Source organism: Danio rerio, chromosome 21 (assembly GCF_052040795.2).
Source record: "Danio rerio strain M-AB ecotype USA chromosome 21, GRCz13ab, whole genome shotgun sequence".
NCBI classification, from domain to species: Eukaryota; Metazoa; Chordata; class Actinopteri; order Cypriniformes; family Danionidae; genus Danio; species Danio rerio.
The window spans coordinates 40,283,825-40,293,837 of record NC_141041.1 but is presented as its reverse complement, the minus strand read 5'-3'; the positions used below and the strand labels follow the sequence as shown (position 1 = coordinate 40,293,837).

The following is a 10,013-nucleotide window of genomic DNA, read 5'->3' as shown; positions in this document are numbered from 1 at the left end:
AATAAAAAATTATAAACTCAGAATTCTGAGTTATAAAGTTCCAAATCTTAGTAAGAAATTCGCAATTCTGAGTTATAAAGCCGCAATTCTGAGTTTATAAAGTTGCAATTCTGAGTAATAAAATCAGAGTTCTGAGTTATAAAGTCGTAATTCTGAGTTCTAAAATAACAATTCTGAGTTATAATGTCGCAATTCTGAGTTCTAAAATTGCAATCCTGAGTTTATAAAGTCGCAATTCTGAGTTAGAAAGTCGCAATTCTGAGTTAATAAAGTCCCAATTCTGAGTTATAAAATAATAATTCTGAGTTATAGTCGCAATTCTGAGTTATAAAATAACAATTCTGAGTTATAAAGTCGTAATTCTGTTATAAAGTCGCAATTCTAAGTTAGAATGTCGCAATTCTGAGTTAATAAAGTCCCAATTCTGAGTTATAAAATAATAATTCTGAGTTACAAAGTCGCAATTCTGAGTTATAAAATAACAATTCTAAGTTATAAAGTCGCAATTCTGAGTTAATAAAGTCCCAGTTCTGAGTTATAAAATAACAATTCTGAGTTAATAAAGTCCCAGTTCTGAGTTATAAAATAACAATTCTGAGTTATAAAGTCGCAATTCTAAGTTATAAAATAACAATTCTGACTTTATAAATTTGTAATTCTGAGTTATAAAGTTATAATTCTGATTTAAAAAGTTGCAATTCTAAGTTCTTTTTCAGAATTGCAAGTTAAAAGTTAAAAGAGTTTCCCAAAAACGTAAAATTAAAATTTCAATATTATTTATCTATTATATGTCTAACAATATGATTTACATTTTGTTGCAGTTGTTTTTTGTTATTTGTCTGACTTTATAACTCGCAATTCTGACTTAATAATTCGCAATTCCGACTTTATAGCTCACAATTCCGACATAATAACTCAACAATTCTGACTAATAACTCGTAATTCTGACTTTATAACTCGCAATTCCGACTTTATTACTCACAATTCCGACATATTAACTCACAGATCTGACTTAATAACTCGCAATTCTGACTTTATAACTCACAATTCTGACATAATAACTCTACAATTCTGACTAATAACTCATAATTCTGACTTTATAACTCGCAACTCTGACTTTATAACTTGCAATTCCGACTTACTAACTTGTCCAACTTTATAACTTGCAATTCTGACTTTATAACTCACAATTCTGACTTAATAACTTTTAATTCTAATGTTATAACTCGAAATTTTGACTTTATAACTCGCAATTCTAACTTAATAATTCGCAATTCCGACTTTATAGCTCACAATTCCGACATAATAACTCAACAATACTGACTAATAACTCGTAATTCTGACTTTATTACTCGCAATTCCGACTTTATAACTCACAATTCTGACATATTAACTCACAGATCTGACTTAATAACTCGCAATTCTGACTTTATAACTCACAATTCCGACATAAGTCAACAATTCTGACTAATAACTCGTAATTCTGACTTTATAACTCGCAATTCCGACTTTATAACTGACAATTCCGACATAATAGCTCACAGATCTGACTTAATAACTCGCAATTCTAACTTTATAACTTGCAATTCCGACATAAGTCAACAATTCTGACTAATAACTCGTAATTCTGACTTTATAACTCGCAATTCCGACTTTATAACTGACAATTCCGACATAATAGCTCACAGATCTGACTTAATAACTCGCAATTCTAACTTTATAACTTGCAATTCCGACTTAACAACTTGTCCAACTTTATAACTCGCAATTCTGACTTTATAACTCACAATTCTGACTTAATAACTCTCAATTCTAATTTTATAACTCACAATTCTGACTTTATAACTTGCAATTCTGACTTAAAAATTTGCAATTTTGACTTAACACGGAATTCCGACTTTATATCTCACAATTTTGACTTTACAACTTGAAATTTTGACTTAGTAACTTGTCCGACTTTATAACTCGCAATTCTGACTTAATAACTCACAATTCTCACTTTATATCTCGCAATTCTGACTTTATGACTCACAATTCTGACTTAATAACTCTCAATTCTAATTTTATAACTCACAATTCTAACTTTTTAACTTGCAATTCTGATTTAAAAATTAGCAATTTTGACTTAACTCGCAATTTTGACTTTACAGCTTGCAATTCTAACTTAGTAACTCGTCCGACTTTATAACTCGCAATTCTGATTTAATAACTCATCCGACTTTATAACTTGCAATTCTGACTTAATAACTCACAATTCTCACTTTATATCTCGCAATTCTGACTTTATAACTCACAATTCTGACTTTATAACTTGCAATTTTGCAATAACTCGCATTTTCGACCAAATAACTTGCAATTCCGACTTAATAACTCGCAATTCCGTCTTTACAACTTGCAATTCTGACTTTACATCTTGCATTCCGCCTCAATAACTCACAATTCAGACATTCTGACTAAAATATGTTCAGTTTTTCCTCACAGTTCAAAGACTAGCAGTACAGTGCATATGACGAATACAATTTATGGTAAAATACTTTAGTGTTTTTTGAACAATGCTATAGTAAAGTGTACTATTCTGCATATATTATAGTATTTACAACACATCGGTAATGAATACTTTGAACTGTATTAAATACTGTATAGTTTAGTTTTTACTAAACTATAGTGTATTGTACTATATTTTAACCTGAAAGACTACAGTGCTGTATTCTCATGCAGAACTCTCACTGTGAATACAGGCATTCATTGGATATACAGAAAAACAGCATGTATAACTCTCTGTGTTTGCTATAAAAGAATAAACCATTAAAATGCTTGTAGTATTCATACCTCTAATGAAAATTCTGCTGTACAGGCATTGAGAAGCATGTCTGTGGTGGCATTTTGTACCAAACATAAAAGCATAAATAAGCTTTTCTGCATTGATAGCATATGTGATTGATGGCAACATTTTTAAGATGAAAAAATGCAATTTTACAGATGCTTAAAATCTGGCCTTCAATCGACACCCCCAAAAGTCACCCCCAAATCTTAGACTGAAGATGAGGACTGAACTGAGAATCCATCAAGGGTTAGACAGTGTTCTAGGTTTTTGCGTGTGAGATTTTTAGGTCCAATAAGCAAGACCTCAGTTTTATCTGAATTTATTAATAAGATGTTTTAGTCATCCAATTTTTAATATGAGTGTGGAGAGGTAAGCGTGATCGAACACCCAATAAGGGGGGAGAGCATGCTAGGAGCCCGGCGGCTAATCAGCGGGTCAATCAGAAATGATAAATAACACCTGTCTTTCTAGTGATTGGGCCGGAGAGACTCCCTTCTTAAGGAGAACGGGAGGACCAGTCGGGAGAGGAGAGAGCACACACACACACAGACAGACACAGTTTGCAAGTGGTGTGCAAAAACAAAATAAAATATATTGCTTACCTGATATCGCCGACCCTGTCTTCTTCTTCCCACACAACAACGAACTATACTACAGTGGTGCCGAAACCCGGGAAAGGAGAAGAGCCTAACTGCCAGAATGACCACTCCGTCAAGAATGCCATAGCGGAAGCTATCCAGGCCCTCTCGGTCCTTCACCAACAACAACATGAGACGCTGGTGGAACTGAAGAACATCCAGGAACAACATTTCCAAGTCCTCATGGAGGCCCAGCGGGAGGACCGCGAGCAAATCCGGAGTCTGCTGTCCCAGGGGATCCGGCCCGCTCCGACATCTGCCGCCCACCCTCCCATCGCCTTACAGAAAATGGTGCCGGAGGATGATCCGGAAGTGTTTCTCGACCTTTTCGAGAAGATGGCGGAGGCGTGTGGCTGGCCGCGAGCCGAGTGGCCGGTAAGAGTCATCCCGCTGCTTTCGGGCGAAGCTCAGATCGCAGCACAACAGCTACCGGCCCAGAATCTCCTGGAATACGCTCATCTGAAGCGAGCTATTCTCCAGCGGGCCGGCCGCAACCCGGAGGAGCAACGTCAGGCCCTTTGCGTTCGCCCAGCAGCTCCGTGACGCCTGCCGCAGATGGCTGGTACAGGATGGCCGAACCACCGCCCAACTGGTGGATGCCGTGGTGCTGGAGCAATTCATCACCCGCCTCCCCTCCCGAACATCGGAGTGGGTCCAGTGCCACCGGCCTGACGATCTGGAGACGGCCATCCGACTGGCGGAGGATCACCTGGTGGCGAGTTCCAGGGTCGGCGAAATAACCTCTCTCTCTTCTCCCCCTCTCTCTCTCTCTCTTCCTGTTCCCAGGCCCAGACTGCGGGGACCGCCCACACCTGCACCCAGACGGTGGTGCGCAATGGCGGATCTGCCAAAGGTCCCAAGAGGGGTGGGGCCCCATTCGGGCAGAGCAACGACCCCTGGCGGTTACCCAGACACTCCCAGGATTCTCTCCGGTTCAATCGGTTGCTCCTGCTGTCCCCGGGGGTATAGTGGGAAGGTCCGGGCCGATGCATTTGCGTCGCGGGCACGAGGATAGCACACCAAAAATCTGCTCCGTGAAGGAGGCGAGTGCGCTGATTCGCGTCCCCGCCACGCCAATCGTCGCCCCTGGTCGCAACGGGCTATACTGGGTACCAGTGAGTATAAAAGGGGGTACATATCAAGCTTTGGTGGATTCGGGGTGTAACCAGACTTCCATCCACCAAAGCCTGCTTCAAGACCCGGCATTGGATATGAGCCGCACGGTAAGGGTAAGGTGTGTGCACGGGGATATAATTCACTACCCGCTAACGGCAATAGACATTCAATTTCAGGGGGAAAAAACATAGAGTTAGCAGTTAACCCGCACCTCAAACACCCGCTAATTCTGGGAACTAATTGGCCTGGATTTAATAGATTATTGGGAGTCTTATGTGCGGGTGGTTCTTGGAAGAAGAAATCGCCGGATAGGGGGCGGGTCGCTCAGCTGGGGGAATCCCAGGCGGTGAGGTCACGCGCTGACTCAGGGGAAGGGCTGGGAATTTCCCGGTGTAAGGACTTTCCCCTGGAGCAGTCGCGTGATGACACGCTAAAACATGCACTCAAAAGAGTGCAGATTATTGATGGGAAAATCCTCCAGCCTGATAGATCCCTCTCCTATCCGTATTTTGCGGTTATTAATGATAGGGTGTATCGAGTGACCCAAGACGCTCAGACAAAAGAAGATACAACCCAGCTATTAGTACCAAAGAGCCGCCAGGAAATGCTTTTTCAGGCGGCTCATTCTAATCCTATGGCCGGACATTTAGGTCAGGCGGCCACACTAAATTGCCTCATGACCCGATTCTTTTGGCCGGGCATTCACGGTGACGTCAGCAGATGGTGCGCGGTGTGCAGTGAATGTCAGCTGGTAAATCCACCGGCCGCCCCAAAAGCGCCGTTGCGACCTTTACCAATTATGGAGATCCCCTTCGAGAGAATTGGTATGGATCTCATCGGGCCATTAGAGCGATCTGCATGCAGGCATCAGTTTGCATTAGTTCTGGTGGATTATGCAACCCGCTACCCGAAAGCAGTCGCGCTCCGTAACATCTCAGCAAAGAGCGTTGCGGAGGCGCTGTTTCGCATCATCTCCCGTGTGGGAATCCCCAAGGAGATTCTCACTGATCAAGGCACCGCGTTCATGTCACGCACGATGCACGAGCTTTACGGATTATTGGGCATTAAATCTATTCGCACCAGCGTCTATCACCCACAAACAGACGGGCTGGTGGAAAGATTTAATCGCACGCTTAAATCAATGATCCGTAAATTCTTTCACGAGGACGCGAAAAATTGGGATAAGTGGTTGGAGCCTTTATTATTTGCTGTGCGGGAGGTTCCCCAAGCCTCCACGGGGTTTTCCCCCTTCGAGCTTCTCTACGGCAGACAGCCCAGAGGGGTTTTGGATGTTGTTAGAGAGGCTTGGGAGGACGAGCCTTCTAAAAGTAAAAATGAAATTCAATATATCCTGGACCTTAGAGCAAAACTCCACACACTGGGGCGGCTCTCTACAGAGAATTTGCTGAAGGCCCAGGATGACCAACGCCGGCGATATGATAAGGGCACTAAACTCCGTAAATTTTCACAGGGAGATAAAGTACTTGTACTGCTACCCACTTCCAACTCTAAATTACTCGCCAAGTGGCAAGGGCCGTTTGTGGTCACACGACGAGTCAGTGATCTCGATTACGAGGTGGTTCGTTCGGACAGGGCTGACTCGCGTCAGATTTATCACGTTAATCTGCTTAAGCAGTGGAGGGAGCCGGAGGACGTGGCGCTGGCTATGCTTGTTACAAACGAGGATGACCTGGGGCCGGAGAGCTCCGGCCGGGAACAGCCGAGCGCTCTGGTCACTGGGGGCGATCATCTCTCAGCGAGCCAGCTCCTTGACATCCGGCACCTCCAACAGGAGTACTCTGACTTGTTTTCGCCCCTGCCCGGTCGTACTAACCTGATCCAGCACCATATCGAGACCGAACCGGGCGTGGTTGTTAGGACCCGGACATATCGCCTTCCTGAACACAAGAAAAAAGTGATTCAGGAAGAATTGAGTAATATGTTGAAAATGGGAGTAGTAGAAGAATCCCACAGCGACTGGGCCAGCCCGATTGTCTTGGTACCCAAGACGGACGGCTCGGTCCGGTTCTGTGTGGATTATCGCAAGGTGAATGCTGTGTCGAAATTCGACGCTTATCCAATGCCGCGTATTGACGAGTTGCTCGACCGGTTGGGTTCTGCTCGATATTACTCGACATGGGATTTAACGAAGGGCTACTGGCAGATCCCCTTATCTGCCATATCCCGCGAAAAAACAGCCTTCACTACGCCGTTTGGATTGCACCAATTTGTGACGCTTCCGTTCGGGCTGTTCGGGGCACCGGCGACGTTTCAGAGCCTGATGGACAAAATACTCGGCCCTCATTCAGCATATGCCGCATTTGAGGGCGGTATTGTCGGCGCTGAGACGGGCCGGGCTCACGGCCAACCCACGGAAGTGCGCAATTGGGCGAGTGGAGGTAAGGTATCTGGGCTTCCACTTAGGTCACGGGCAGGTGCAGCCCCAAATTGATAAGACTGCAGCTATTGCAACCTGTCCGAGACCTAAGACCAAAAAGGAGGTGAGACAGTTTTTGTGGCTGGCAGGATATTATATTATATATTATATATATTGCTGCAGGCCGGACGGCTCCCCAGCCTGAGGCGGGCGGTGGGGGTATGTGGAGAGGTAAGCGTGATCGAACACCCAATAAGGGGGGAGAGCATGCTAGGAGCCCGGCGGCTAATCAGCGGGTCAATCAGAAATGATAAATAACACCTGTCTTTCTAGTGATTGGGCCGGAGAGAATCCCTTCTTAAGGAGAACGGGAGGACCAGTCGGGAGAGGAGAGAGCACACACACACACACACAGACAGACACAGTTTGCAAGTGGTGTGCAAAAACAAAATAAAATATATTGCTTACCTGATATCGCCGACCCTGTCTTCTTCTTCCCACACAACAACGAACTATACTACAATGAGCTATACAATCTGTTAATTTCGCAAATTCATACAAATGATTAGATTGAGAGGATATGTACAGTTATATGTACAATCAGAAATGTAATATGATAAATGATTATTCATTCATTCATTTTCTTGTCGGCTTAGTCCCTTTATTAATCCGGGGTCGCCACAGTAGAATGAACCGCCAACTTATCCATCATGTTTTTACACAACGGATACCCTTCCAGCCACAACCCATCTCTGAGAAACATCCACGCACACTCATTCACACACACACTCATACACTACGAACAATTTAGCCTACCCAATTCACCTGTACCGCATGTCTTTGGACTGTGGGGGAAACCGGAGCACGCGGAGGAAACCCACACTATTGCAGGGAGCACATGCAAACTCCACACAGAAACACCAACTAAGCCGAGGCTCGCACCAGCAACCCTTCTTGCTATGAGGCGACAGCACTACCTACTGCACCACTGCGTCACCTATAGATATGATTATATTTAATATAAATATTATATTTATGGAACATGATATTCACTTTAATATATTTTAATGTAAAGCAATCTGCCTTATTGGTAAAAGATAATTGCGCTTATCAACCACAAGAAGGAGCCTTGAGAAAAAGTTGCATAGTGTTTCATAGTGAAAGCTAAAATGTAAAAAATTATTGTTGAGAAAACATAAAAAAATAAGGCAACTTGATGCAGTAGGAACTTTGAGTTGTCTCAACAACTGCGTTTTAGTTTTTCTCAGTAACATTTTTTTGTTTATTTATGCAATGTTGATTATTGTATTTTACTAATTAAGATATTCTTGACACATTAACAGTTACTGCTATTGAGTCAATGAATTTTTTTTGGTTTAGTGGATGATTTTTTTCAAATTTGTAAATTAAGTACTGTAATTAGTTCTAGTGCATATCATCCTGTTTTTAATAATTTTACCTAAAAATGAAAAAAATGAAAAACTCACTACTTCATCCATTCATTCTTTCATTTATTTTCCTTTGGCTCAGTCCCTTTATTCATCAGGGGTCACCACAGTGGAATGAAGCGCCAACTTATTCAGAATATGTTTTACACAACGGATGCCCTTCCAGCTGCAACCCAGTACTGGCAAACACCCATTTACTCTCAGACACCTGTACCTCATGGCTTTGAACTGTGGCGGAAACCAGAGCACCCGGAGGAAACCCACGTGAACACAGGGATGCCAACTGACCCAGCCGTGTCTTGGACCAGCGACCTTCTTGCTGTGAGGCGACTGTGCTACCAACTGCGCCACAGTGTCACCCCTCTTTCAAGCAACTGATAAGCAAGCTTAGTTTTCAACCATCACGTCACGCATGCAGGAATTATTTAAATATCCACATTCCTGTTCAACACAAAAATGTTTGTCCAGAAAACTCAGTTAAACATGCAGACATAACATTTTAGCAAATATTGTTGACATACCATATATTTTTATGTAATCAATTCTTATTCACAATTCTTAGTATATACAACAGAAAAAGTATAGTGTGCTGAACAAATGGTGATTTAGTTTTACAGTGTAAAGTGAGATATCACATTGGCTAAGACAATAGCAATAGATTGTTCATGAGTACTTTTATCATGATTTTATGTTTTCGAGAAATTGTACTTCCACCAAAAAAACTTGCAAGATCAGAAGAACTAAAAGTCTGTGCTTTTTAAAATACTGTTGGTTGAGTCAATCAGTCCTTCAGTCAGTCAAACAGTCAGTCAACAGCGACTTCTGGTGGATTTTTGAGAGAACAGAAGGTGCGAAAAGCACTTGAGAGAAAAATTTGGAATTTCAAAAAGAGCACACAGCGGCCTCTCGTGGATTTGCGAAAACCAAAACTGCAAAAAAAATATAAAAATTAAATAAAAATAAAAATAGCATAGCTCCTGGGATGTATTTGATGGTCTGTTTTCAGAATGAGTCTGGGTTTTATACTTCACAAGTACAATGTGTAATAGATGAGCTAAAAACAACTTGCAAAGTCATAAGAACTGAAAGCCCAATCTGGTAGACACAAAGCTCTGCCCATCCCTGCCAGTGGAACCATGGACTTTTATAGAAATTTCTATGAGCTGTTACCTACTTTGTTGGTAACAGACAATTGCACTTATCAACCATAAGAGGGAGCAATGAGAGAAAGTTGCATAGCCTTGCTTTATCAAAAGCTAATGTAAGATATAACATGGGCTGAAGCATAGCAGTAGATAGTTTTTGAGTACTGTTAAATTTAAGAGCAAATTTACTTTGATTTCCATTTTGTCAAACGTAAGTGCTATGCTTCCAACATAGGCTCATTCTAAAAAACGTAACCCTATATACATTTCTGGAGAACAGGAACTATTCAGCCAGAAGTATGTATGGCTGCATTTCATTTTATTAAATGAATGCTACAGTGAGGTATGATGCCGTTCCTTTTTGCGCTTACTAGCTGACCGCTTACATCTGAATGGATGGCTTTCTGGCTGTAACCCGCTTGTCCAGCTAGCTCACAATGTATGAGAGATGAGGTGAGGTTCAGA

The 10,013-nt window shown here is 42.2% G+C and overlaps 1 long non-coding RNA gene across 1 annotated transcript; it reads right to left on the bottom strand.

Moving 5' to 3' along the window:
* Positions 1-360: 360 nt before the first annotated feature.
* Positions 361-9,336, bottom strand: LOC147838924 (uncharacterized). Its single transcript, XR_015520656.1, has 3 exons — positions 8,664-9,336; positions 633-781; positions 361-487 (listed from the first exon to the last, which is right to left on the bottom strand). It is a non-coding gene; the product is annotated as an uncharacterized LOC147838924 (long non-coding RNA).
* Between the last annotated feature and the right edge of the window lie 677 nt (positions 9,337-10,013).